The 26,692-nt window shown below is 41.7% G+C and overlaps 2 non-coding genes across 2 annotated transcripts; both read right to left on the reverse strand.

The window, feature by feature from the left end:
• Positions 1 to 10,215: 10,215 nt before the first annotated feature.
• Positions 10,216 to 10,290, reverse strand: TRNAR-UCU (transfer RNA arginine (anticodon UCU)). The gene has a single exon. It is a non-coding gene; the product is annotated as a tRNA-Arg (tRNA).
• A 10,554-nt stretch (positions 10,291 to 20,844) lies between these two features.
• TRNAR-UCU (transfer RNA arginine (anticodon UCU)) lies at positions 20,845 to 20,919 on the reverse strand. The gene has a single exon. It is a non-coding gene; the product is annotated as a tRNA-Arg (tRNA).
• Between the last annotated feature and the right edge of the window lie 5,773 nt (positions 20,920 to 26,692).

A 26,692-nucleotide genomic window follows, 5' to 3' on the forward strand; every position in this document is an offset into this window, starting at 1 on the left:
TCGAAAACTCGTATACTGCTGAGCTCAAATTTCGCATTAGAGAATATCGTAATCGTCGTACATAATTACAGCGAATCTGGTAAACTCTAATTCGTCTGCATTTTCTGTGTCCGCATCCGGCAGCAAAAATGTTGGCCGATCGCGGCGGCGGTGTAGGGCCGGGAGCAATGCTTCGTGCCCCCTTAAGGCAGAATCTTTAATTAGTCAGCTAAGTAAAACGAACCGTACATGCATAATTTGAAATCAAGCACACAACAAATCAAACAGCGAACGTTTCAATAAAGAACAAGTATACAAACATCATCCGAACCACTTAATTGAGTATAAGGCACTCCTGACAACAATACCAAGCACGTAGAGCCCCCCGCATACGTTTCCCGGTAAAGATTACTGTTTCGCAAGCTGCCACGCAGACGGCAGCTTTCGACGTGTGGAGGGACGTCCCCAGCCTTTCGCATAAAAGAAGCAGCCTATCAACTGATTTCAATGTTGTTGCAGCACTATAGAAGGGGCCGGCGTGCCGTAAAAAAATCCTTACTCCCGTTACTACCATCCCTTAAAAAAAAGAGTTCTCACTATAGAAATCAACACACTTCTTATAGACGACTCTGCCTTTCTATAGATTTGTTCTTCTGTTGATACATAGTCTAGAGTCTGTCTATAGACGCGAGTCGATAGGTTTCTATTCCTTTTGGCCTCCTCCCATCTTATTTATTTCTTCAGACAATTTATTCACAGATACTGGGATCTTTTACAAGATCTTAGCAGGGTGGGAAAATGCAAGTACATTCATACAAACATACTATTCAAGCAATGATGCCGATGCTTCAATTCAACATGCAAAAAGGACAGATTGCATGAAAAAAGGAACAAAGAAAAGATGTGCGATTGAGCCAAGAATGTTTGTGCGCCTGAAAACTGGATAAAGAATTTAGTGTAATGACTTCATCAGGACGTTTATTTCAATCAACTATTGTTCTTGTAAGATAAGAACATTTGAAGCAATTGCTATGCAGTGTTAATGGGTTTCCTGTTCGAGACTGTTTATGACGAGTAGCTTAACCAGTTAAGGGTGTTAAGATGTGCGAGGTATCAGTATAATAGTGGCCACTCATTAGCTGAAGAAAGAATTTTAATCGGGAAGCACGATTCGTTCTCTAATCGAAGAGAAGGCACAACGTTTAAGGAGAACTGTTATACAAATTGGACCATAAGAATTGTAGATAAATCGGAAAGCTTTCATTTGAATTCTTTCTAATTTTTCTATATTTATTTTTGTGTAGGGGTCCCGAATGATCATTGCATATTTTAAAGTAGGACGAACTATTGTATGATATGCTTTCAGCAGGGGAGATTGTGAGATATGTGTATGGCCGAGTTATGTATAGTGAGATACCTCAGAAATATAAGTGTTCCGGGGAAAATAGTAAAAGAGAAGGGGCTTTTCCGTTCGTGTTATTATCACACAGACGGTCTTTTCATAGTTAACAGACATTTACCATTGATGGCATCTTCGAATTATTTTGCCAAAGTCGCTATTTAGCATGACTTGATCTTCCGATAAGGCAATTTCATCGTATAGTGTGCAGTCACCCATGTAAACTTTAATTTTGCCAGATACATTACTGCCAATATCATTTATATAAAGCAAGAATAACAGAGGACCCAGCACGGATCCCTGGGGAACGCCACAAGCGACAGGTAATAAGTTGGAGGAAGTGTCGTTTATCCTAACTTATGGGGAGCTGTTGGTTGGGCATGCTTGTATTCATTTTAGTAGCTTATTTTTGTGAGTAAAAAACTTAATTTGTAAGGTAATTAGCAGTGGGTTACATTGTCGAATGCTTTACTTAAATCCATGAACATAGCGTCGCTTTCTTTTGTACTATTTATTGTTTTGCAAAATCTTGAATATATTCTAGTAATTGAGTGTCTGTGGTAAAGCCCTGCAGAAATTCATGTTGAGCGTTCGTCAAGACGCAATGCTCATCAAAAAAAAAAAACGATTACATGCTTATAGATTAGGTGTTCGAAAATATTGTATGTTGTCCAAGTCAGAGAAATTGGTCGATATTTTTTATGCAATTCTTGTTTCCTTATTTATGTAAGAGTTTTATTAGTGCTGTTTTCGAGTCATCCGGAAGCGTGCCATCCTGAAGCGATTTACTAAACAATATTTTCAAGGATATCGCTTGGCCAAGCGTTTTAAGAAGGCATTTGGCATACCACCTGAACAGGGGTTTTCTTTTTGGCAATTTTTAACAGCAAGTGACATATACCATGCTCAGAAATAACAATCAGGAATTGAAGGCCCATCCATGTAAAAACAAGGCAGACAACCTTCATCCTTTGTGAATAGAAAACTAAAATGATTGTTAAATGCAGCACATACAACCTGCTCATCGTGGACCTTATTACCGCCTATTATGGACATATCGGAAAGGGAAGAAGAATGAGTCATCGTCCTCCAGAAACTCCATGGAGACGTTTTCATAAAACTAGGAAGATGTCCATTAAAGCAATTCCGTTTGTCATTTATTATCACTTCTTTTAAATTATTTGACGCTTCCTCAATGACCCTTTCATTATTTGTTCAAGTTTTCAGGTTTGCGCAAGTTTGAATCCGCTTAAGCTTGGGTTGCTTGAGCAAGGCCTCGCGAGAGTTCCAGGGATTCCGACCTGCCACAATCTTCACAACCTTTAGAACAAACTGTGGCAGACAGTTGAATATAATGCCTTTAAATAAAAGCAACACATCGTACATGCTGGCAGTGTTTTATTTAATGTTATCCAGATGAAATGCTCGCGTATCAATTACAGACGCGTCATCTGCAGGCGAAAAATTCGGGTAACACTGAATCTTATCATTTTTACTGCGAGGGGAACATTCCAACGACAATACTACTGCTTGTTGAACTTAAATGCCGCCTGTGACCATACATGAGACGTCATCTTGTATATTTGCACCTACAATAAATGGGCAGATAACTGCATAGGAATCTTTGTCGCTTCTAGTGAAATGCTTACCTACCTGTAATCCACCAAAAACTATAGCAATATCAATGATTTCACGACGAATATTTGTGGTGGAGCGTTACAGGAATGTGCTCCAGTCGACATTCGGCAGGTTACTATCACGGGTTAACATTGCTTTATCCATCTGCTTTTTTTAGTGAGGGTACATGTACCTAACCGACGAGTTAGGGGCCTGTATACGGCACCAAGAATGTATTTGACATTGTTAATACAAAAGTTGCAGAAAAAGCGTTTTACTCCCGAAGTGTCGGGCATTCTTAACATTTGAAGGGCATATTTAAAAAGAATGGCTACGCCTCCTCCTTTGCGCAATATTTAGTCTTTGCCCAATATTCTGTAGTTTATCGGGACAAATTGGCTATCATACATATAATAATATAACCAGGTTTCAGTCAACACTGAAATATCGGGGTCCAGCGAGCGAAGGATAACTTCAAGCTGTTCGACTTTGTTGACAACGCTGCAGCAGTTAAGGATTAAGATGGTGAATGGCGATTGGCAACGGTTATCACATTCTTTGCTCCATCGTTTCAGCTTACAGCATTTGCGTTTTCCAGATAACACTGACAAACATTTCACCATCTATGCTGCATTTATAGAAAACTATTTTAACTTTGGAGCCTTCATCACATCCTTCTTGTGAGCATTGCCATAATTTTTTTCTTATCTCACGAACTTTGAAAGAAATGTCCTCTGTTATGTAAAGTGTTCTCCCAGCTTTCTTGTGCTCTTTCAGCATTGAACTTTTGTCGCGATAGTCCGAGAACCTTAAGAGCACGGGGCGTGCTTTTATTTTTCTTTCCTAGCCGTTGACATCTTTCCATATTATTGATAGTAAGTCCATGTGTTTCCTTGAAAACACCTTTTCTTGATCACATTCAAGAGACTGTCGTTTATTCCCCCGCCTTCTCAATTTGGGCCGTACACGATCTCATCGTTTCTTCTACCTCTGTTTACTATTTCATCTGCCTTACATACCAAAACGGAGACGTATATTCCAAATCGGTTGCTGCTTTCTTGAGATTAGTTACATCACTTTGCAATAACATTAAAGTACTCGGTTGAGTTTCGAAGATGAGCATGCGCTCTTTTAAATAAGCGATATCTGTTTCAAATGTACTCCGTTTAGACAGTACATAATTGATACAGGCACTTATGTTACTTTGGACAGATAAAAGCTGCGACAACCCCTACTCAATAACGGCACATGCCAGAAGATTCGTTTTGAAAGGTTACAAAGCCGTCACACCACTGCTTACAGTCTATAGTCTACTACGCAAATAACTCTCTTGGCAACAAAGCATCAGCAGGAATCGATTATCGGATCGGATACAGAACTAGTCGTTCACCTAATGTACCTGTGCAAGCAAGAAGAAGCGTTCGAGCAACATGCTGAAGCTGCTGCTGCTGCTGCATTGCCCACTGCCGAGGCGCTGGAACGACGGAGCTTTAATACTGTTGCCGCGCTAGGAGTTGCTTTAATAGTTGCCGGGCTAGGAGCATCCACGGGAGTGCGCAGAATCATCGGAGAAGGAAGAACGTGCGCAGGAAATTCACGCCCACCATACGCCTGGACCATAGGGCTGAACCATGAAGAATTGACGGTAATCACCACATGTTCGAGCGGTGCAGGGCACGCCATGCGCCTGTGACGAACGGCATGGCCAGCCGAGAAATCCAGAAGCTGTGGAAACAAGAAGAAGCGTTTAGGTAATATGTTCAAGCTGCTGCTGCTGCATTGCCCCCTCCACTGTAGAGGGTCTGTAGAAACAGTCGCTTAGGTGTTTGTTTCTTTTTGTCTACTTCGGCTCTATAGATATCCCATGGACGAATGTCGATACAGTCTATATTTTTGGCAATTCTGTGTTCGTAGACTGTAGGCTTAAGTCGATAAGCTTTCTTTTTCTTTTTACCTACTCCCGCTTTATGGATCGCAAATAGCCAAAGTTCATAAGCAGCTTGTTCTATTTGTCCGCTTCTGCTCTATAGACTACTTATTGCAGTTTACAATAGGTAGTCAGGCACAGGAAGTGGTAAGGGAATACATCTACGTAGGACAGGTAGTGACTGCGGATCCGGATCATGAGACTGAAATAATCAGAAGAATAAGAATGGGCTGGGGTGCGTTTGGCAGGCATTCTCAGATCTTGAACACCAGGTTGCCATTATCCCTCAAGAGAAAAGTTTATAAGAGCTGTGTCTTACCAGTACTCACGTACGGGGCAGCAACCTGGATGCTTACGAAAAGGGTTCTACTTAAATTGAGGGCGACGCAACGAGCTATGGAAAGAAGAATGATAGGTTTAACGTTAAGGGATAAGAAAAGAGCAGATAGGGTGAGGGAACAAACGCGAGTTAATGATATCTTAGTTGAAATCAAGAAAAAGAAATGGGGGCATGGGCAGGACACGTAATGAGGAGGGAAGATAACCGATGGTCATGAAGAGTTACGGAATGGTTCCCAAGGGAAGGGAATCGTAGCAGAGAGGGGCAGAAAGTTAGGTGGGCGGATAAAATGAAGTTTGCAGGGACAACATGGCCACAATTAGTACATGACCGGGGTGGTTGGAGAAGTATGGGAGAGGCCTTTGCCCTGCAGTGGGCATAACTAGGATGATGATGATGATGATGATGATGCTCTATAGACTCCCTTAGGGCAAATGTTGAAGCAGTATTTAGTTATTGTTTCCAATGTTTCTATGTAGACTGTCTCGAATATTTTTCACTCCTCCAAGCTTATAAATTGTCTATAGACGAACGTTGATAAGCTGTTTGTTCTATTTGTCCGGTACTGCTCTATAGACTCCCTATGTACAAATGTTGACACCGTCTTTATTGTTTCCATTATTTGTCTACAGACTGTCTGGAATATTTTTCACTTCTCCAAGCTTATAAATTGTCTATAGACGAACGTTCATAAGCTTTCCATTTCTGTCTACTCCCATTCTAAAGCCAGCCTAGCGAAAAAATTGTTGTCATCCTTTTTCCTTTTGTATGCCTCCGCCCCACTGATTACCTGAAGAAAAAATTCGATGCAGTTTCGGTTTTTCCTTATTGTTTCTTAGTCTATAGAGTGTCTATGGACAAGAGTCGATAAGGTGTATATTTTTTGTCCATCCCGAGTCTATACCTTGTTCGCGTGCACACACACACACGCACACAGACATATATATATATATATATATATAAATATATATATATATATATATATATATATATATAAATATATATATATATATATAAATATATATATATATATATATATATATATATATATATATATATATATATATATATATATATATATATATATATATATATATATATATATATATATATATATATATATATATATATATATCAATATAGCACAGAGAAATGAACTCGACGTACGTGAAAACACGGTACATCAGCCGAGCAGTTTGACACTAAGAAAGAACATGTTTTCACTTAGGTGCTGTTTATTCTCTTGTGCTGCACCAACGCAGCCAACGTGCTTTGTTCGCCGCCGCCGCCACACACCACATACATGGTGTGTCAGCGAAGACTTTCGAATATGTTTAAAAGCTGCCTGTTGCAGATATCACAATCCTAGTTCATGAGCTGGTCTACTCGAAGCGGCGGACAATACTTGCGCAAAAAATTGAGATTCAAGATCGACTAACGAATAAGAAATTACGTATTAAGTTTTTATGTATTTACATTATGGCACATATTGCAATTTGCAAATTCCAGCCGTGGAGCTCCTAAGGCTAGGCTAAATATCTGATTGCCCATATTGCAATTTACAAATGCAAACAGTAGATTTCGCAAGGCGGAACCACTTGGAACGAATTTTCAAGCTGACACAAGTTTCGATATATAAACTCCCGCACTTTACGTAGGACTACCATTTAATTGTTAACAAAACGTCATTACATGCACTCAAGCACAGGGGTAACTGGAACGCCAATGCATTTTTTCGCAAAGTTCGGGAATTTACATTTCGAAACTGGTGTCATCCTGAGAATGAGTTCCAAGTGGATCCGCCTTGCGAAATCCACTGCTTGAATTTGTAAATTGCAATATGGGCCATAAGATAGTTAGCTAAAAAGTTTAGTACCGGATTCTTGTTAATTAGTCGATTTTGTGTTTCAGATTTTAGTGCAAGTGGTATCCGCCCCTGCGAGTAGACCAGCTCGTCAACAAGAACAGACCTTTACAAAATAAAAAGAATTTCAAAGTATTCCATGAAACACACTGCATGTATTTATATTGCCACGGGACTGCCGCTCGAGCACGTACATTGCGCCTATTCGCGAGCTTGTTTTACGCCCAGAAAAACACTTTTATGTAGCACATTTTGAGCCACAAAGAGCGGGAGTCTCTCGCATTGCTCTATAATTTTCTCCTTGTGACTTTTCAATTAAGACAAATGACCTAATTAGGGGAAAGCAAGAAATAAACTGAGTGCTTGAAACCGACGGCAAACATTACCTTTGTTCTCTCCAGCTACGTAGCGTCTGTATATTTTAATGTTCGGCTCAATTTAGGTGAAGCACCCTGCATACTGCTTTGCAATTCGAATTATTCTCCACGGTTTCCTATATCACCACCGATGAAGGCCATAGAGCGGCACGTCACCAAAGGTTTTACTCAACATGAGCGAACATCCCATATACCAACGGTGGTAAGGCGTGAGATGAACAAGAAGATAGCCGATAGTGTAAAAGTCCTATTGCTTTAGGTTTACATGCCGTCTATAGATTCACTACAGACAAAAGTCGTTCATCGGCGGCACAACCCGTGTACGCTGTAGACAAGCGCACATACCGGTGGATAATACGGAGATACGGTAGATATTAGCCACTGGAGTTGTATGCTGGTGAGATTGCTTTTGAGCCTATGCGTAGATTTTAGCATACACATTGTGCATATCTCCGCATTTATTGATCATATGACATGAGCCACGTAGTCGCTCTCGGCAATCCCAAGACAGTCTTCACAGTTGTCAAAGCATGACCTTTGCGGCAGTAGAATAAAGAAAACAAAACGCCGATCCAATCCTTCTAACGCATGTTATGAACACCAATTGTAGCTACAAGCGAATTGGAAACAGGCATCAAGCTAACAGCACAGAGACTCGTAATGTTTGTAGCTGACAACACAGACTTTGTGAGTGTGCGATGAACCGATGTCGCACATGTCCTGTGCGCCTTGTGTGTCTTCCGATACTCAGATACTTTTCACGTTGCCCTCATATCTCTGCTGCGTCAGCAATATCGGGTGGTTTTTCGTAGACTGATATCCGGCTAAATAATGTCATCAGTTTCTCACTCATTTAATTAAGTGCCAAATCATCTGAACCCACCCAGTGCTTCGCAGGAGGTATTCCTGTGGGCCGAGCATAAGCGTACGCAATTACTGTATAGGTTTATTTGAGCTATGATTGGAACAGAAAACTTGCACCAACATGTGTGCAGGTATCCCACTTGGCAGTACGCTGGAAGATATGCCAGAAATGCATTGTATTACTCATCGTCGTTGGCAATGACGCAAGCCACTGACGGGCCTTGTAACGGCTTTGGGAAACACTGAACTCATCAAAGTGTGCGTTTCATTTCCATACGATAGCCCACAGCGTTTGTAATACAACGCAGCAATGCCTGTCCTTTATCCATGAAAAATAAACAGAAAAAATGGAAAAGAAAAGCAACCCATTTCGCGCTCATGGCGCGCAGAAAGAGAGAGAGAGCCCCTGTAATGAAAAGGAAAAGGGCACTCGGACTTTTCGGAAAATGGCACTCGCACCCTCGTCACCCTGGGTGGCAGCTTGCGAGATTTTAGTGCCACGCAACGGCGGCGCGCCATGTTTCCACGTCATTTTCAATTCTCAACGGCAGCGCCAGGCACGTAACGCTTGTTTCTGCGGTGTGCGGTGTCTCCCCCTACCTTGGTGTCTGTCACACGTCAACTACACGACAACTACACTGAACGTTAAGTTTTAGCAAGGATGTTTTCCGTCAATAGCTCATGATTAGGTGAGCGCGTTTCGTAGAGCGAACCGGCTGCATGTAGTGTAGGCGACTCGGGCATAGTCTAGATTTGTCGTTTACATGATTTGATAACGCGCTCTCTTTATCGCTTCCACTATAGGGAATGTTTTACGGGAAGCGATCAATCAGGACTGTTGATTTTAGCGTCATAGTTGATGTAGGTAACAATGAAAATGCACCATGATTTACGTTGATACTGAGCAGCCATAAAGAGGACTATTGGTGTTGAGCAGCCAGTGTGGGTAATCACCGTCTAGTATTGCAACTAGTCCACCGCCGGTGAATATTTTGTTTGAAGAGTTGCTTAAACACGCCAAAATGCCGGGGAAAAAAATGTCACAAAACTACAAAAGGCTAACAAAAAAGCATTTACGAACAGCGCATTCGTCTGCAGCCTAATTATATAGTGAGGTGAATTTCAGGGCTTTTTCTTTGCAAATAACTTCCACAGCGCATTTCCGACAGGCCTCATCTCGTTTCTTTTCGGGGTGCACATCGAACATGTATTCAGAAAAAAATGAGAATGAAAAAAAGCTATGCCTGCGCTGTGTTTCGCAACTCTCTTTTCGCTTTCAGAGAAATGTTTCAGACAAGTAGCGATGTTCAAATTATTATTTCCCTAGTTTTTATACACCCAAATTAAACACGCAATTCATCGCCAATCTTCAGCTTTGGATATGGGCTACAAAAACTCAGGTCTACGACGACGACAACAAGAATCGGCGAACAAGATGAGTGGTTCTGAGATTGCAAGAAGCGGGAATCGTCATGTATGTTTGAGGTGAACAAAGCTAGCTCCCCGAAGGCGAACTACATAGAAGTTTCTTTACGATACAGTTCAATCATTGACTCTGTTGTCTCATAAAAATGCGAATGCTGCTTACTTTATCCCTCTCAACAATATGCATGGCGACGCAGATGACAAAAATTCAGTACAAAAATAAGCTTTAAAATGTGAGACTTCCAGTACAAAGGACACATAAGAACCGAAGGAGCCATGTAGAAGGCTTCATCAACATTTCGGCTGTAGCAAAAGTAAGAGACGGCATCTGCTCTTATTTGTGCTTTCCTTCACTAAAAATTTTAAGTGGCGCAGATGACGATTAAAGATGAAAAAAAACGAGAAGCCCGAACGCAAAATAAGTGCAACGCCGGCGGGACTCGAACCCGCAATCCTCGGTTTAGAATACCGATGCCTTGTCCATTGGGCTACGGCGGCTCTCACGCTGAGCCTGCAGCACTTAGTTGGCCAATCCTGGCCAGAGCGTCGCCGCCCCTCGGCGCAACCGCGTGAACGTGCTCGTGCCACTGCTGCCTCCTTCGTCGTCTTCTTCCGCAGCTGATTCCGATGCGGCTCGTCATGGCACCGTTCCCATACTGCCCCTCCCTCTGCGAAGGCGCTGACGGCGCTGGCCCACTGTCACTTGGTGAGGTGATTTCGGTCTCAAGTTCTTTGTCTCAGCATATCGCGAATCGAAAACTCGTATACTGCTGAGCTCAAATTTCGCATTAGAGAATATCGTAATCGTCGTACATAATTACAGCGAATCTGGTAAACTCTAATTCGTCTGCATTTTCTGTGTCCGCATCCGGCAGCAAAAATGTTGGCCGATCGCGGCGGCGGTGTAGGGCCGGGAGCAATGCTTCGTGCCCCCTTAAGGCAGAATCTTTAATTAGTCAGCTAAGTAAAACGAACCGTACATGCATAATTTGAAATCAAGCACACAACAAATCAAACAGCGAACGTTTCAATAAAGAACAAGTATACAAACATCATCCGAACCACTTAATTGAGTATAAGGCACTCCTGACAACAATACCAAGCACGTAGAGCCCCCCGCATACGTTTCCCGGTAAAGATTACTGTTTCGCAAGCTACCACGCAGACGGCAGCTTTCGACGTGTGGAGGGACGTCCCCAGCCTTCCGCATAAAAGAAGCAGCCTATCAACTGATTTCAATGTTGTTGCAGCACTATAGAAGGGGCCGGCGTGCCGTAAAAAAATCCTTACTCCCGTTACTACCATCCCTTAAAAAAAAAGAGTTCTCTCTATAGAAATCAACACACTTCTTATAGACGACTCTGCCTTTCTATAGATTTGTTCTTCTATTAACACAAAGTCTAGAGTCTCTCTATAGACGACTCTGCCTTTCTATAGATTTGTTCTTCTGTTGATACATAGTCTAGAGTCTGTCTATAGACGCGAGTCGATAGGTTTCTATTTCTTTTTGCCTCCTCCCATCTTATTTATTTCTTCAGACAATTTATTCACAGATACTGGGATCTTTTACAAGATCTTAGCAGGGTGGGAAAATGCAAGTACATTCATACAAACATACTATTCAAGCAATGATGCCGATGCTTCAATTCAACATGCAAAAAGGACAGATTGCATGAAAAAAGGAACAACGAAAAGATGTGCGATTGAGCCAAGAATGTTTGTGCGCCTGAAAACTGGATAAAGAATTTAGTGTAATGACTTCATCAGGACGTTTATTTCAATCAACTATTGTTCTTGTAAGATAAGAACATTTGAAGCAATTGCTATGCAGTGTTAATGGGTTTCCTGTTCGAGACTGTTTATGACGAGTAGCTTAACCAGTTAAGGGTGTTAAGATGTGCGAGGTATCAGTATAATAGTGGCCACTCATTAGCTGAAGAAAGAATTTTAATCGGGAAGCACGATTCGTTCTCTAATCGAAGAGAAGGCACAACGTTTAAGGAGAACTGTTATACAAATTGGACCATAAGAATTGTAGATAAATCGGAAAGCTTTCATTTGAATTCTTTCTAATTTTTCTATATTTATTTTTGTGTAGGGGTCCCGAATGATCATTGCATATTTTAAAGTAGGACGAACTATTGTATGATATGCTTTCAGCAGGGGAGATTGTGAGATATGTGTATGGCCGAGATATGTATAGTGAGATACCTCAGAAATATAAGTGTTCCGGGGAAAATAGTAAAAGAGAAGGGGCTTTTCCGTTCGTGTTATTATCACACAGACGGTCTTTTCATAGTTAACAGACATTTACCATTGATGGCATCTTCGAATTATTTTGCCAAAGTCGCTAGTTAGCATGACTTGATCTTCCGGTAAGGCAATTTCATCGTATAGTGTGCAGTCACCCATGTAAACTTTAATTTTGCCAGATACATTACTGCCAATATCATTTATATAAAGCAAGAATAACAGAGGACCCAGCACGGATCCCTGGGGAACGCCACAAGCGACAGGTAATAAGTTGGAGGAAGTGTCGTTTATCCTAACTTATGGGGAGCTGTTGGTTGGGCATGCTTGTACTCATTTTAGTAGCTTATTTTTGTGAGTAAAAAACTTAATTTGTAAGGTAATTAGCAGTGGGTTACATTGTCGAATGCTTTACTTAAATCCATGAACATAGCGTCGCTTTCTTTTGTACTATTTATTGTTTTGCAAAATCTTGAATATATTCTAGTAATTGAGTGTCTGTGGTAAAGCCCTGCAGAAATTCATGTTGAGCGTTCGTCAAGACGCAATGCTCATCAAAAAAAAAAACGATTACATGCTTATAGATTAGGTGTTCGAAAATATTGTATGTTGTCCAAGTCAGAGAAATTGGTCGATATTTTTTATGCAACTCTTGTTTCCTTATTTATGTAAGAGTTTTATTAGTGCTGTTTTCGAGTCATCCGGAAGCGTGCCATCCTGAAGCGATTTACTAAACAATATTTTCAAGGATATCGCTTGGCCAAGCGTTTTAAGAAGGCATTTGGCATACCACCTGAACAGGGGTTTTCTTTTTGGCAATTTTTAACAGCAAGTGACATATACCATGCTCAGAAATAACAATCAGGAATTGAAGGCCCATCCATGTAAAAACAAGGCAGACAACCTTCATCCTTTGTGAATAGAAAACTAAAATGATTGTTAAATGCAGCACATACAACCTGCTCATCGTGGACCTTATTACCGCCTATTATGGACATATCGGAAAGGGAAGAAGAATGAGTCATCGTCCTCCAGAAACTCCATGGAGACGTTTTCATAAAACTAGGAAGATGTCCATTAAAGCAATTCCGTTTGTCATTTATTATCACTTCTTTTAAATTATTTGACGCTTCCTCAATGACCCTTTCATTATTTGTTCAAGTTTTCAGGTTTGCGCAAGTTTGAATCCGCTTAAGCTTGGGTTGCTTGAGCAAGGCCTCGCGAGAGTTCCAGGGATTCCGACCTGCCACAATCTTCACAACCTTTAGAACAAACTGTGGCAGACAGTTGAATATAATGCCTTTAAATAAAAGCAACACATCGTACATGCTGGCAGTGTTTTATTTAATGTTATCCAGATGAAATGCTCGCGTATCAATTACAGACGCGTCATCTGCAGGCGAAAAATTCGGGTAACACTGAATCTTATCATTTTTACTGCGAGGGGAACATTCCAACGACAATACTACTGCTTGTTGAACTTAAATGCCGTCTGTGACCATACATGAGACGTCATCTTGTATATTTGCACCTACAATAAATGGACAGATAACTGCATAGGAATCTTTGTCGCTTCTAGTGAAATGCTTACCTACCTGTAATCCACCAAAAACTATAGCAATATCAATGATTTCACGACGAATATTTGTGGTGGAGCGTTACAGGAATGTGCTCCAGTCGACATTCGGCAGGTTACTATCACGGGTTAACATTGCTTTATCCATCTGCTTTTTTTAGTGAGGGTACATGTACCTAACCGACGAGTTAGGGGCCTGTATACGGCACCAAGAATGTATTTGACATTGTTAATACAAAAGTTGCAGAAAAAGCGTTTTACTCCCGAAGTGTCGGGCATTCTTAACATTTGAAGGGCATGTTTAAAAAGAATGGCTACGCCTCCTCCTTTGCGCAATATTTAGTCTTTGCCCAATATTCTGTAGTTTATCGGGACAAATTGGCTATCATACATATCATAATATAACCAGGTTTCAGTCAACACTGAAATATCGGGGTCCAGCGAGCGAAGGATAACTTCAAGCTGTTCGACTTTGTTGACAACGCTGCAGCAGTTAAGGATTAAGATGGTGAATGGCGATTGGCAACGGTTATCACATTCTTTGCTCCATCGTTTCAGCTTACAGCATTTGCGTTTTCCAGATAACACTGACAAACATTTCACCATCTATGCTGCATTTATAGAAAACTATTTTAACTTTGGAGCCTTCATCACATCCTTCTTGTGAGCATTGCCATAATTTTTTTCTTATCTCACGAACTTTGAAAGAAATGTCCTCTGTTATGTAAAGTGTTCTCCCAGCTTTCTTGTGCTCTTTCAGCATTGAACTTTTGTCGCGATAGTCCGAGAACCTTAAGAGCACGGGGCGTGCTTTTATTTTTCTTTCCTAGCCGTTGACATCTTTCCATATTATTGATAGTAAGTCCATGTGTTTCCTTGAAAACACCTTTTCTTGATCACATTCAAGAGACTGTCGTTTATTCCCCCGCCTTCTCAATTTGGGCCGTACACGATCGCATCGTTTCTTCTACCTCTGTTTATTATTTCATCTGCCTTACATACCAAAACGGAGACGTATATTCCAAATCGGTTGCTGCTTTCTTGAGATTAGTTACATCACTTTGCAATAACATTAAAGTACTCGGTTGAGTTTCGAAGATGAGCATGCGCTCTTTTAAATAAGCGATATCTGTTTCAAATGTACTCCGTTTAGACAGTACATAATTGATACAGGCACTTATGTTACTTTGGACAGATAAAAGCTGCGACAACCCCTACTCAATAACGGCACATGCCAGAAGATTCGTTTTGAAAGGTTACAAAGCCGTCACACCACTGCTTACAGTCTATAGTCTACTACGCAAATAACTCTCTTGGCAGCAAAGCATCAGCAGGAATCGATTATCGGATCGGATACAGAACTAGTCGTTCACCTAATGTACCTGTGCAAGCAAGAAGAAGCGTTCGAGCAACATGCTGAAGCTGCTGCTGCTGCTGCATTGCCCACTGCCGCGGCGCTGGAACGACGGAGCTTTAATACTGTTGCCGCGCTAGGAGTTGCTTTAATAGTTGCCGGGCTAGGAGCATCCACGGGAGTGCGCAGAATCATCAGAGAAGGAAGAACGTGCGCAGGAAATTCACGCCCACCACACGCCTGGACCATAGGGCTGAACCATGAAGAATTGACGGTAATCACCACATGTTCGAGCGGTGCAGGGCACGCCATGCGCCTGTGACGAACGGCATGGCCAGCCGAGAAATCCAGAAGCTGTGCAAACAAGAAGAAGCGTTTAGGTAATATGTTCAAGCTGCTGCTGCTGCATTGCCCCCTCCACTGTAGAGGGTCTGTAGAAACAGTCGCTTAGGTGTTTGTTTCTTTTTGTCTACTTCGGCTCTATAGATATCCCATGGACGAATGTCGATACAGTCTATATTTTTGGCAATTCTGTGTTCGTAGACTGTAGGCTTAAGTCGATAAGCTTTCTTTTTCTTTTTACCTACTCCCGCTTTATGGATCGCATATAGCCAAAGTTCATAAGCAGTTTGTTCTATTTGTCCGCTTCTGCTCTATAGACTACTTATTGCAGTTTACAATAGGTAGTCAGGCACAGGAAGTGGTAAGGGAATACATCTACGTAGGACAGGTAGTGACTGCGGATCCGGATCATGAGACTGAAATAATCAGAAGAATAAGAATGGGCTGGGGTGCGTTTGGCAGGCATTCTCAGATCTTGAACACCAGGTTGCCATTATCCCTCAAGAGAAAAGTTTATAAGAGCTGTGTCTTACCAGTACTCACGTACGGGGCAGCAACCTGGATGCTTACGAAAAGGGTTCTACTTAAATTGAGGGCGACGCAACGAGCTATGGAAAGAAGAATGATAGGTTTAACGTTAAGGGATAAGAAAAGAGCAGATAGGGTGAGGGAACAAACGCGAGTTAATGATATCTTAGTTGAAATCAAGAAAAAGAAATGGGGGCATGGGCAGGACACGTAATGAGGAGGGAAGATAACCGATGGTCATGAAGAGTTACGGAATGGATCCCAAGGGAAGGGAATCGTAGCAGAGAGGGGCAGAAAGTTAGGTGGGCGGATAAAATGAAGTTTGCAGGGACAACATGGCCACAATTAGTACATGACCGGGGTAGTTGGAGAAGTATGGGAGAGGCCTTTGCCCTGCAGTGGGCATAACTAGGATGATGATGATGATGATGCTCTATAGACTCCCTTAGGGCAAATGTTGAAGCAGTATTTAGTTATTGTTTCCAATGTTTCTATGTAGACTGTCTCGAATATTTTTCACTCCTCCAAGCTTATAAATTGTCTATAGACGAACGTTGATAAGCTGTTTGTTCTATTTGTCCGGTACTGCTCTATAGACTCCCTATGTACAAATGTTGACACCGTCTTTATTGTTTCCATTATTTGTCTACAGACTGTCTGGAATATTTTTCACTTCTCCAAGCTTATAAATTGTCTATAGACGAACGTTGATAAGCTGTTTGTTCTATTTGTCCGGTACTGCTCTATAGACTCCCTATGTACAAATGTTGACACCGTCTTTATTGTTTCCATTATTTGTCTACAGACTGTCTGGAATATTTTTCACTTCTCCAAGCTTATAAATTGTCTATAGACGAACGTTCATAAGCTTTCCATTTCTGTCTACTCCCATTCTAAAGCCAGCCTAGCGAAAAAATTGTTGTCATCCTTTTTCCTTTTGTATGCCTCCGCCCCGCTGATTACCTGAAGAAAAAATTCGATGCAGTTTCGGTTTTTCCTTATTGTTTCTTAGTCTATAGAGTGTCTATGGACAAGAGTCGATAAGGTGTATATTTTTTGTCCATCCCGAGTCTATACCTTGTTCGCGTGCACACACACACACGCACACAGACATATATATATATATATATATATATATATATATATATATATATATATATATATATATATATATATATATATATATCAATATAGCACAGAGAAATGAACTCGACGTACGTGAAAACACGGTACATCAGCCGAGCAGTTTGACACTAAGAAAGAACATGTTTTCACTTAGGTGCTGTTTATTCTCTTGTGCTGCACCAACGCAGCCAACGTGCTTTGTTCGCCGCCGCCGCCACACACCACATACATGGTGTGTCAGCGAAGACTTTCGAATATGTTTAAAAGCTGCCTGTTGCAGATATCACAATCCTAGTTCATGAGCTGGTCTACTCGAAGCGGCGGACAATACTTGCGCAAAAAATTGAGATTCAAGATCGACTAACGAATAAGAAATTACGTATTAAGTTTTTATGTATTTACATTATGGCACATATTGCAATTTGCAAATTCCAGCCGTGGAGCTCCTAAGGCTAGGCTAAATATCTGATTGCCCATATTGCAATTTACAAATGCAAACAGTAGATTTCGCAAGGCGGAACAACTTGGAACGAATTTTCAAGCTGACACAAGTTTCGATATATAAACTCCCGCACTTTACGTAGGACTACCATTTAATTGTTAACAAAACGTCATTACATGCACTCAAGCACAGGGGTAACTGGAACGCCAATGCATTTTTTCGCAAAGTTCGGGAATTTACATTTCGAAACTGGTGTCATCCTGAGAATGCGTTCCAAGTGGATCCGCCTTGCGAAATCCACTGCTTGAATTTGTAAATTGCAATATGGGCCATAAGATAGTTAGCTAAAAAGTTTAGTACCGGATTCTTGTTAATTAGTCGATTTTGTGTTTCAGATTTTAGTGCAAGTGGTATCCGCCCCTGCGAGTAGACCAGCTCGTCAACAAGAACAGACCTTTACAAAATAAAAAGAATTTCAAAGTATTCCATGAAACACACTGCATGTATTTATATTGCCACGGGACTGCCGCTCGAGCACGTACATTGCGCCTATTCGCGAGCTTGTTTTACGCCCAGAAAAACACTTTTATGTAGCACATTTTGAGCCACAAAGAGCGGGAGTCTCTCGCATTGCTCTATAATTTTCTCCTTGTGACTTTTCAATTAAGACAAATGACCTAATTAGGGGAAAGCAAGAAATAAACTGAGTGCTTGAAACCGACGGCAAACATTACCTTTGTTCTCTCCAGCTACGTAGCGTCTGTATATTTTAATGTTCGGCTCAATTTAGGTGAAGCACCCTGCATACTGCTTTGCAATTCGAATTATTCTCCACGGTTTCCTATATCACCACCGATGAAGGCCATAGAGCGGCACGTCACCAAAGGTTTTACTCAACATGAGCGAACATCCCATATACCAACGGTGGTAAGGCGTGAGATGAACAAGAAGATAGCCGATAGTGTAAAAGTCCTATTGCTTTAGGTTTACATGCCGTCTATAGATTCACTACAGACAAAAGTCGTTCATCGGCGGCACAACCCGTGTACGCTGTAGACAAGCGCACATACCGGTGGATAATACGGAGATACGGTAGATATTAGCCACTGGAGTTGTATACTGGTGAGATTGCTTTTGAGCCTATGCGTAGATTTTAGCATACACATTGTGCATATCTCCGCATTTATTGATCATATGAAATGAGCCACGTAGTCGCTCTCGGCAATCCCAAGACAGTCTTCACAGTTGTCAAAGCATGACCTTTGCGGCAGTAGAATAAAGAAAACAAAACGCCGATCCAATCCTTCTAACGCATGTTATGAACACCAATTCTAGCTACAAGCGAATCGGAAACAGGCATCAAGCTAACAGCACAGAGACTCGTAATGTTTGTAGCTGACAACACAGACTTTGTGAGTGTGCGATGAACCGATGTCGCACATGTCCTGTGCGCCTTGTGTGTCTTCCGATACTCAGATACTTTTCACGTTGCCCTCATATCTCTGCTGCGTCAGCAATATCGGGTGGTTTTTCGTAGACTGATATCCGGCTAAATAATGTCATCAGTTTCTCACTCATTTAATTAAGTGCCAAATCATCTGAACCCACCCAGTGCTTCGCAGGAGGTATTCCTGTGGGCCGAGCATAAGCGTACGCAATTACTGTATAGGTTTATTTGAGCTATGATTGGAACAGAAAACTTGCACCAACATGTGTGCAGGTATCCCACTTGGCAGTACGCTGGAAGATATGCCAGAAATGCATTGTATTACTCATCGTCGTTGGCAATGACGCAAGCCACTGACGGGCCTTGTAACGGCTTTGGGAAACACTGAACTCATCAAAGTGTGCGTTTCATTTCCATACGATAGCCCACAGCGTTTGTAATACAACGCAGCAATGCCTTTCCTTTATCCATGAAAAATAAACAGAAAAAATGGAAAAGAAAAGCAACCCATTTCGCGCTCATGGCGCGCAGAAAGAGAGAGAGAGCCCCTGTAATGAAAAGGAAAAGGGCACTCGGACTTTTCGGAAAATGGCACTCGCACCCTCGTCACCCTGGGTGGCAGCTTGCGAGATTTTAGTGCCACGCAACGGCGGCGCGCCATGTTTCCACGTCATTTTCAATTCTCAACGGCAGCGCCAGGCACGTAACGCTTGTTTCTGCGGTGTGCGGTGTCTCCCCCTACCTTGGTGTCTGTCACACGTCAACTACACGACAACTACACTGAACGTTAAGTTTTAGCAAGGATGTTTTCCGTCAATAGCTCATGATTAGGTGAGCGCGTTTCGTAGAGCGAACCGGCTGCATGTAGTGTAGGCGACTCGGGCATAGTCTAGATTTGTCGTTTACATGATTTGATAACGCGCTCTCTTTATCGCTTCCACTATAGGGAATGTTTTACGGGAAGCGATCAATCAGGACTGTTGATTTTAGCGTCATAGTTGATGTAGGTAACAATGAAAATGCACCATGATTTACGTTGATACTGAGCAGCCATAAAGAGGACTATTGGTGTTGAGCAGCCAGTGTGGGTAATCACCGTCTAGTATTGCAACTAGTCCACCGCCGGTGAATATTTTGTTTGAAGAGTTGCTTAAACACGCCAAAATGCCGGGGAAAAAATGTCACAAAACTACAAAAGGCTAACAAAAAAGCATTTACGAACAGCGCATTCGTCTGCAGCCTAATTATATAGTGAGGTGAATTTCAGGGCTTTTTCTTTGCAAATAACTTCCACAGCACATTTCCGACAGGCCTCATCTCGTTTCTTTTCGGGGTGCACATCGAACATGTATTCAGAAAAAAATGAGAATGAAAAAAAGCTATGCCTGCGCTGTGTTTCGCAACTCTCTTTTCGCTTTCAGAGAAATGTTTCAGAAAAGTAGCGATGTTCAAATTATTATTTCCCTAGTTTTTATACACCCAAATTAAACACGCAATTCATCGCCAATCTTCAGCTTTGGATATGGGCTACAAAAACTCAGGTCTACGACGACGACAACAAGAATCGGCGAACAAGATGAGTGGTTCTGAGATTGCAAGAAGCGGGAATCGTCATGTATGTTTGAGGTGAACAAAGCTAGCTCCCCGAAGGCGAACTACATAGAAGTTTCTTTACGAGACAGTTCAATCATTGACTCTGTTGTCTCATAAAAATGCGAATGCTGCTTACTTTATCCCTCTCAACAATATGCATGGCGACGCAGATGACAAAAATTCAGTACAAAAATAAGCTTTAATATGTGAGACTTCCAGTACAAAGGACACATAAGAACCGAAGGAGCCATGTAGAAGGCTTCATCAACATTTCGGCCGTAGCAAAAGTAAGAGACGGCATCTGCTCTTATTTGTGCTTTGCTTCACTAAAAATTTTAAGTGGCGCAGATGACGATTAAAGATGAAAAAAACGAGAAGCCCGAACGCAAAATAAGTGCAACGCCGGCGGGACTCGAACCCGCAATCCTCGGTTTAGAATACCGATGCCTTGTCCATTGGGCTACGGCGGCTCTCACGCTGAGACTGCAGCACTTAGTTGGCCAATCCTGGCCAGAGCGTCGCCGCCCCTCGGCGCAACCGCGTGAACGTGCTCGTGCCACTGCTGCCTCCTTCGTCGTCTTCTTCCGCAGCTGATTCCGATGCGGCTCGTCATGGCACCGTTCCCATACTGCCCCTCCCTCTGCGAAGGCGCTGACGGCGCTGGCCCACTGTCACTTGGTGAGGTGATTTCGGTCTCAAGTTCTTTGTCTCAGCATATCGCGAATCGAAAACTCGTATACTGCTGAGCTCAAATTTCGCATTAGAGAATATCGTAATCGTCGTACATAATTACAGCGAATCTGGTAAACTCTAATTCGTCTGCATTTTCTGTGTCCGCATCCGGCAGCAAAAATGTTGGCCGATCGCGGCGGCGGTGTAGGGCCGGGAGCAATGCTTCGTGCCCCCTTAAGGCAGAATCTTTAATTAGTCAGCTAAGTAAAACGAACCGTACATGCATAATTTGAAATCAAGCACACAACAAATCAAACAGCGAACGTTTCAATAAAGAACAAGTATACAAACATCATCCGAACCACTTAATTGAGTATAAGGCACTCCTGACAACAATACCAAGCACGTAGAGCCCCCCGCATACGTTTCCCGGTAAAGATTACTGTTTCGCAAGCTACCACGCAGACGGCAGCTTTCGACGTGTGGAGGGACGTCCCCAGCCTTCCGCATAAAAGAAGCAGCCTATCAACTGATTTCAATGTTGTTGCAGCACTATAGAAGGGGCCGGCGTGCCGTAAAAAAATCCTTACTCCCGTTACTACCATCCCTTAAAAAAAAGAGTTCTCTCTATAGAAATCAACACACTTCTTATAGACGACTCTGCCTTTCTATAGATTTGTTCTTCTATTAACACAAAGTCTAGAGTCTCTCTATAGACGACTCTGCCTTTCTATAGATTTGTTCTTCTGTTGATACATAGTCTAGAGTCTGTCTATAGACGCGAGTAGATAGGTTTCTATTTCTTTTTGCCTCCTCCCATCTTATTTATTTCTTCAGACAATTTATTCACAGATACTGGGATCTTTTACAAGATCTTAGCAGGGTGGGAAAATGCAAGTACATTCATACAAACATACTATTCAAGCAATGATGCCGATGCTTCAATTCAACATGCAAAAAGGACAGATTGCATGAAAAAAGGAACAACGAAAAGATGTGCGATTGAGCCAAGAATGTTTGTGCGCCTGAAAACTGGATAAAGAATTTAGTGTAATGACTTCATCAGGACGTTTATTTCAATCAACTATTGTTCTTGTAAGATAAGAACATTTGAAGCAATTGCTATGCAGTGTTAATGGGTTTCCTGTTCGAGACTGTTTATGACGAGTAGCTTAACCAGTTAAGGGTGTTAAGATGTGCGAGGTATCAGTATAATAGTGGCCACTCATTAGCTGAAGAAAGAATTTTAATCGGGAAGCACGATTCGTTCTCTAATCGAAGAGAAGGCACAACGTTTAAGGAGAACTGTTATACAAATTGGACCATAAGAATTGTAGATAAATCGGAAAGCTTTCATTTGAATTCTTTCTAATTTTTCTATATTTATTTTTGTGTAGGGGTCCCGAATGATCATTGCATATTTTAAAGTAGGACGAACTATTGTATGATATGCTTTCAGCAGGGGAGATTGTGAGATATGTGTATGGCCGAGATATGTATAGTGAGATACCTCAGAAATATAAGTGTTCCGGGGAAAATAGTAAAAGAGAAGGGGCTTTTCCGTTCGTGTTATTATCACACAGACGGTCTTTTCATAGTTAACAGACATTTACCATTGATGGCATCTTCGAATTATTTTGCCAAAGTCGCTATTTAGCATGACTTGATCTTCCGGTAAGGCAATTTCATCGTATAGTGTGCAGTCACCCATGTAAACTTTAATTTTGCCAGATACATTACTGCCAATATCATTTATATAAAGCAAGAATAACAGAGGACCCAGCACGGATCCCTGGGGAACGCCACAAGCGACAGGTAATAAGTTGGAGGAAGTGTCGTTTATCCTAACTTATGGGGAGCTGTTGGTTGGGCATGCTTGTATTCATTTTAGTAGCTTATTTTTGTGAGTAAAAAACTTAATTTGTAAGGTAATTAGCAGTGGGTTACATTGTCGAATGCTTTACTTAAATCCATGAACATAGTGTCGCTTTCTTTTGTACTATTTATTGTTTTGCAAAATCTTGAATATATTCTAGTAATTGAGTGTCTGTGGTAAAGCCCTGCAGAAATTCATGTTGAGCGTTCGTCAAGACGCAATGCTCATCAAAAAAAAAAACGATTACATGCTTATAGATTAGGTGTTCGAAAATATTGTATGTTGTCCAAGTCAGAGAAATTGGTCGATATTTTTTATGCAATTCTTGTTTCCTTATTTATGTAAGAGTTTTATTAGTGCTGTTTTCGAGTCATCCGGAAGCGTGCCATCCTGAAGCGATTTACTAAACAATATTTTCAGGGATATCGCTTGGCCAAGCGTTTTAAGAAGGCATTTGGCATACCACCTGAACAGGGGTGTTCTTTTTGGCAATTTTTAACAGCAAGTGACTTATACCATGCTCAGAAATAACAATCAGGAATTGAAGGCCCATCCATGTAAAAACAAGGCAGACAACCTTCATCCTTTGTGAATAGAAAACTAAAATGATTGTTAAATGCAGCACATACAACCTGCTCATCGTGGACCTTATTACCGCCTATTATGGACATATCGGAAAGGGAAGAAGAATGAGTCATCGTCCTCCAGAAACTCCATGGAGACGTTTTCATAAAACTAGGAAGATGTCCATTAAAGCAATTCCGTTTGTCATTTATTATCACTTCTTTTAAATTATTTTACGCTTCCTCAATGACCCTTTCATTATTTGTTCAAGTTTTCAGGTTTGCGCAAGTTTGAATCCGCTTAAGCTTGGGTTGCTTGAGCAAGGCCTCGCGAGAGTTCCAGGGATTCCGACCTGCCACAATCTTCACAACCTTTAGAACAAACTGTGGCAGACAGTTGAATATAATGCCTTTAAATAAAAGCAACACATCGTACATGCTGGCAGTGTTTTATTTAATGTTATCCAGATGAAATGCTCGCGTATCAATTACAGACGCGTCATCTGCAGGCGAAAAATTCGGGTAACACTGAATCTTATCATTTTTACTGCGAGGGGAACATTCCAACGACAATACTACTGCTTGTTGAACTTAAATGCCGTCTGTGACCATACATGAGACGTCATCTTGTATATTTGCACCTACAATAAATGGACAGATAACTGCATAGGAATCTTTGTCGCTTCTAGTGAAATGCTTACCTACCTGTAATCCACCAAAAACTATAGCAATATCAATGATTTCACGACGAATATTTGTGGTGGAGCGTTACAGGAATGTGCTCCAGTCGACATTCGGCAGGTTACTATCACGGGTTAACATTGCTTTATCCATCTGCTTTTTTTAGTGAGGGTACATGTACCTAACCGACGAGTTAGGGGCCTGTATACGGCACCAAGAATGTATTTGACATTGTTAATACAAAAGTTGCAGAAAAAGCGTTTTACTCCCGAAGTGTCGGGCATTCTTAACATTTGAAGGGCATGTTTAAAAAGAATGGCTACGCCTCCTCCTTTGCGCAATATTTAGTCTTTGCCCAATATTCTGTAGTTTATCGGGACAAATTGGCTATCATACATATCATAATATAACCAGGTTTCAGTCAACACTGAAATATCGGGGTCCAGCGAGCGAAGGATAACTTCAAGCTGTTCGACTTTGTTGACAACGCTGCAGCAGTTAAGGATTAAGATGGTGAATGGCGATTGGCAACGGTTATCACATTCTTTGCTCCATCGTTTCAGCTTACAGCATTTGCGTTTTCCAGATAACACTGACAAACATTTCACCATCTATGCTGCATTTATAGAAAACTATTTTAACTTTGGAGCCTTCATCACATCCTTCTTGTGAGCATTGCCATAATTTTTTTCTTATCTCACGAACTTTGAAAGAAATGTCCTCTGTTATGTAAAGTGTTCTCCCAGCTTTCTTGTGCTCTTTCAGCATTGAACTTTTGTCGCGATAGTCCGAGAACCTTAAAAGCACGGGGCGTGCTTTTATTTTTCTTTCCTAGCCGTTGACATCTTTCCATATTATTGATAGTAAGTCCATGTGTTTCCTTGAAAACACCTTTTCTTGATCACATTCAAGAGACTGTCGTTTATTCCCCCGCCTTCTCAATTTGGGCCGTACACGATCTCATCGTTTCTTCTACCTCTGTTTACTATTTCATCTGCCTTACATACCAAAACGGAGACGTATATTCCAAATCGGTTGCTGCTTTCTTGAGATTAGTTACATCACTTTTCAATAACATTAAAGTACTCGGTTGAGTTTCGAAGATGAGCATGCGCTCTTTTAAATAAGCGATATCTGTTTCAAATGTACTCCGTTTAGACAGTACATAATTGATACAGGCACTTATGTTACTTTGGACAGATAAAAGCTGCGACAACCCCTACTCAATAACGGCACATGCCAGAAGATTCGTTTTGAAAGGTTACAAAGCCGTCACACCACTGCTTACAGTCTATAGTCTACTACGCAAATAACTCTCTTGGCAACAAAGCATCAGCAGGAATCGATTATCGGATCGGATACAGAACTAGTCGTTCACGTAATGTACCTGTGCAAGCAAGAAGAAGCGTTCGAGCAACATGCTGAAGCTGCTGCTGCTGCTGCATTGCCCACTGCCGCGGCGCTGGAACGACGGAGCTTTAATACTGTTGCCGCGCTAGGAGTTGCTTTAATAGTGGCCGGGCTAGGAGCATCCACGGGAGTGCGCAGAATCATCAGAGAAGGAAGAACGTGCGCAGGAAATTCACGCCCACCACACGCCTGGACCATAGGGCTGAACCATGAAGAATTGACGGTAATCACCACATGTTCGAGCGGTGCAGGGCACGCCATGCGCCTGTGACGAACGGCATGGCCAGCCGAGAAATCCAGAAGCTGTGCAAACAAGAAGAAGCGTTTAGGTAATATGTTCAAGCTGCTGCTGCTGCATTGCCCCCTCCACTGTAGAGGGTCTGTAGAAACAGTCGCTTAGGTGTTTGTTTCTTTTTGTCTACTTCGGCTCTATAGATATCCCATGGACGAATGTCGATACAGTCTATATTTTTGGCAATTCTGTGTTCGTAGACTGTAGGCTTAAGTCGATAAGCTTTCTTTTTCTTTTTACCTACTCCCGCTTTATGGATCGCATATAGCCAAAGTTCATAAGCAGTTTGTTCTATTTGTCCGCTTCTGCTCTATAGACTACTTATTGCAGTTTACAATAGGTAGTCAGGCACAGGAAGTGGTAAGGGAATACATCTACGTAGGACAGGTAGTGACTGCGGATCCGGATCATGAGACTGAAATAATCAGAAGAATAAGAATGGGCTGGGGTGCGTTTGGCAGGCATTCTCAGATCTTGAACACCAGGTTGCCATTATCCCTCAAGAGAAAAGTTTATAAGAGCTGTGTCTTACCAGTACTCACGTACGGGGCAGCAACCTGGATGCTTACGAAAAGGGTTCTACTTAAATTGAGGGCGACGCAACGAGCTATGGAAAGAAGAATGATAGGTTTAACGTTAAGGGATAAGAAAAGAGCAGATAGGGTGAGGGAACAAACGCGAGTTAATGATATCTTAGTTGAAATCAAGAAAAAGAAATGGGGGCATGGGCAGGACACGTAATGAGGAGG

The sequence above is a fragment of the Dermacentor variabilis genome, unplaced genomic scaffold (assembly GCF_050947875.1).
Source record: "Dermacentor variabilis isolate Ectoservices unplaced genomic scaffold, ASM5094787v1 scaffold_13, whole genome shotgun sequence".
Taxonomy (NCBI): domain Eukaryota; kingdom Metazoa; phylum Arthropoda; class Arachnida; order Ixodida; family Ixodidae; genus Dermacentor; species Dermacentor variabilis.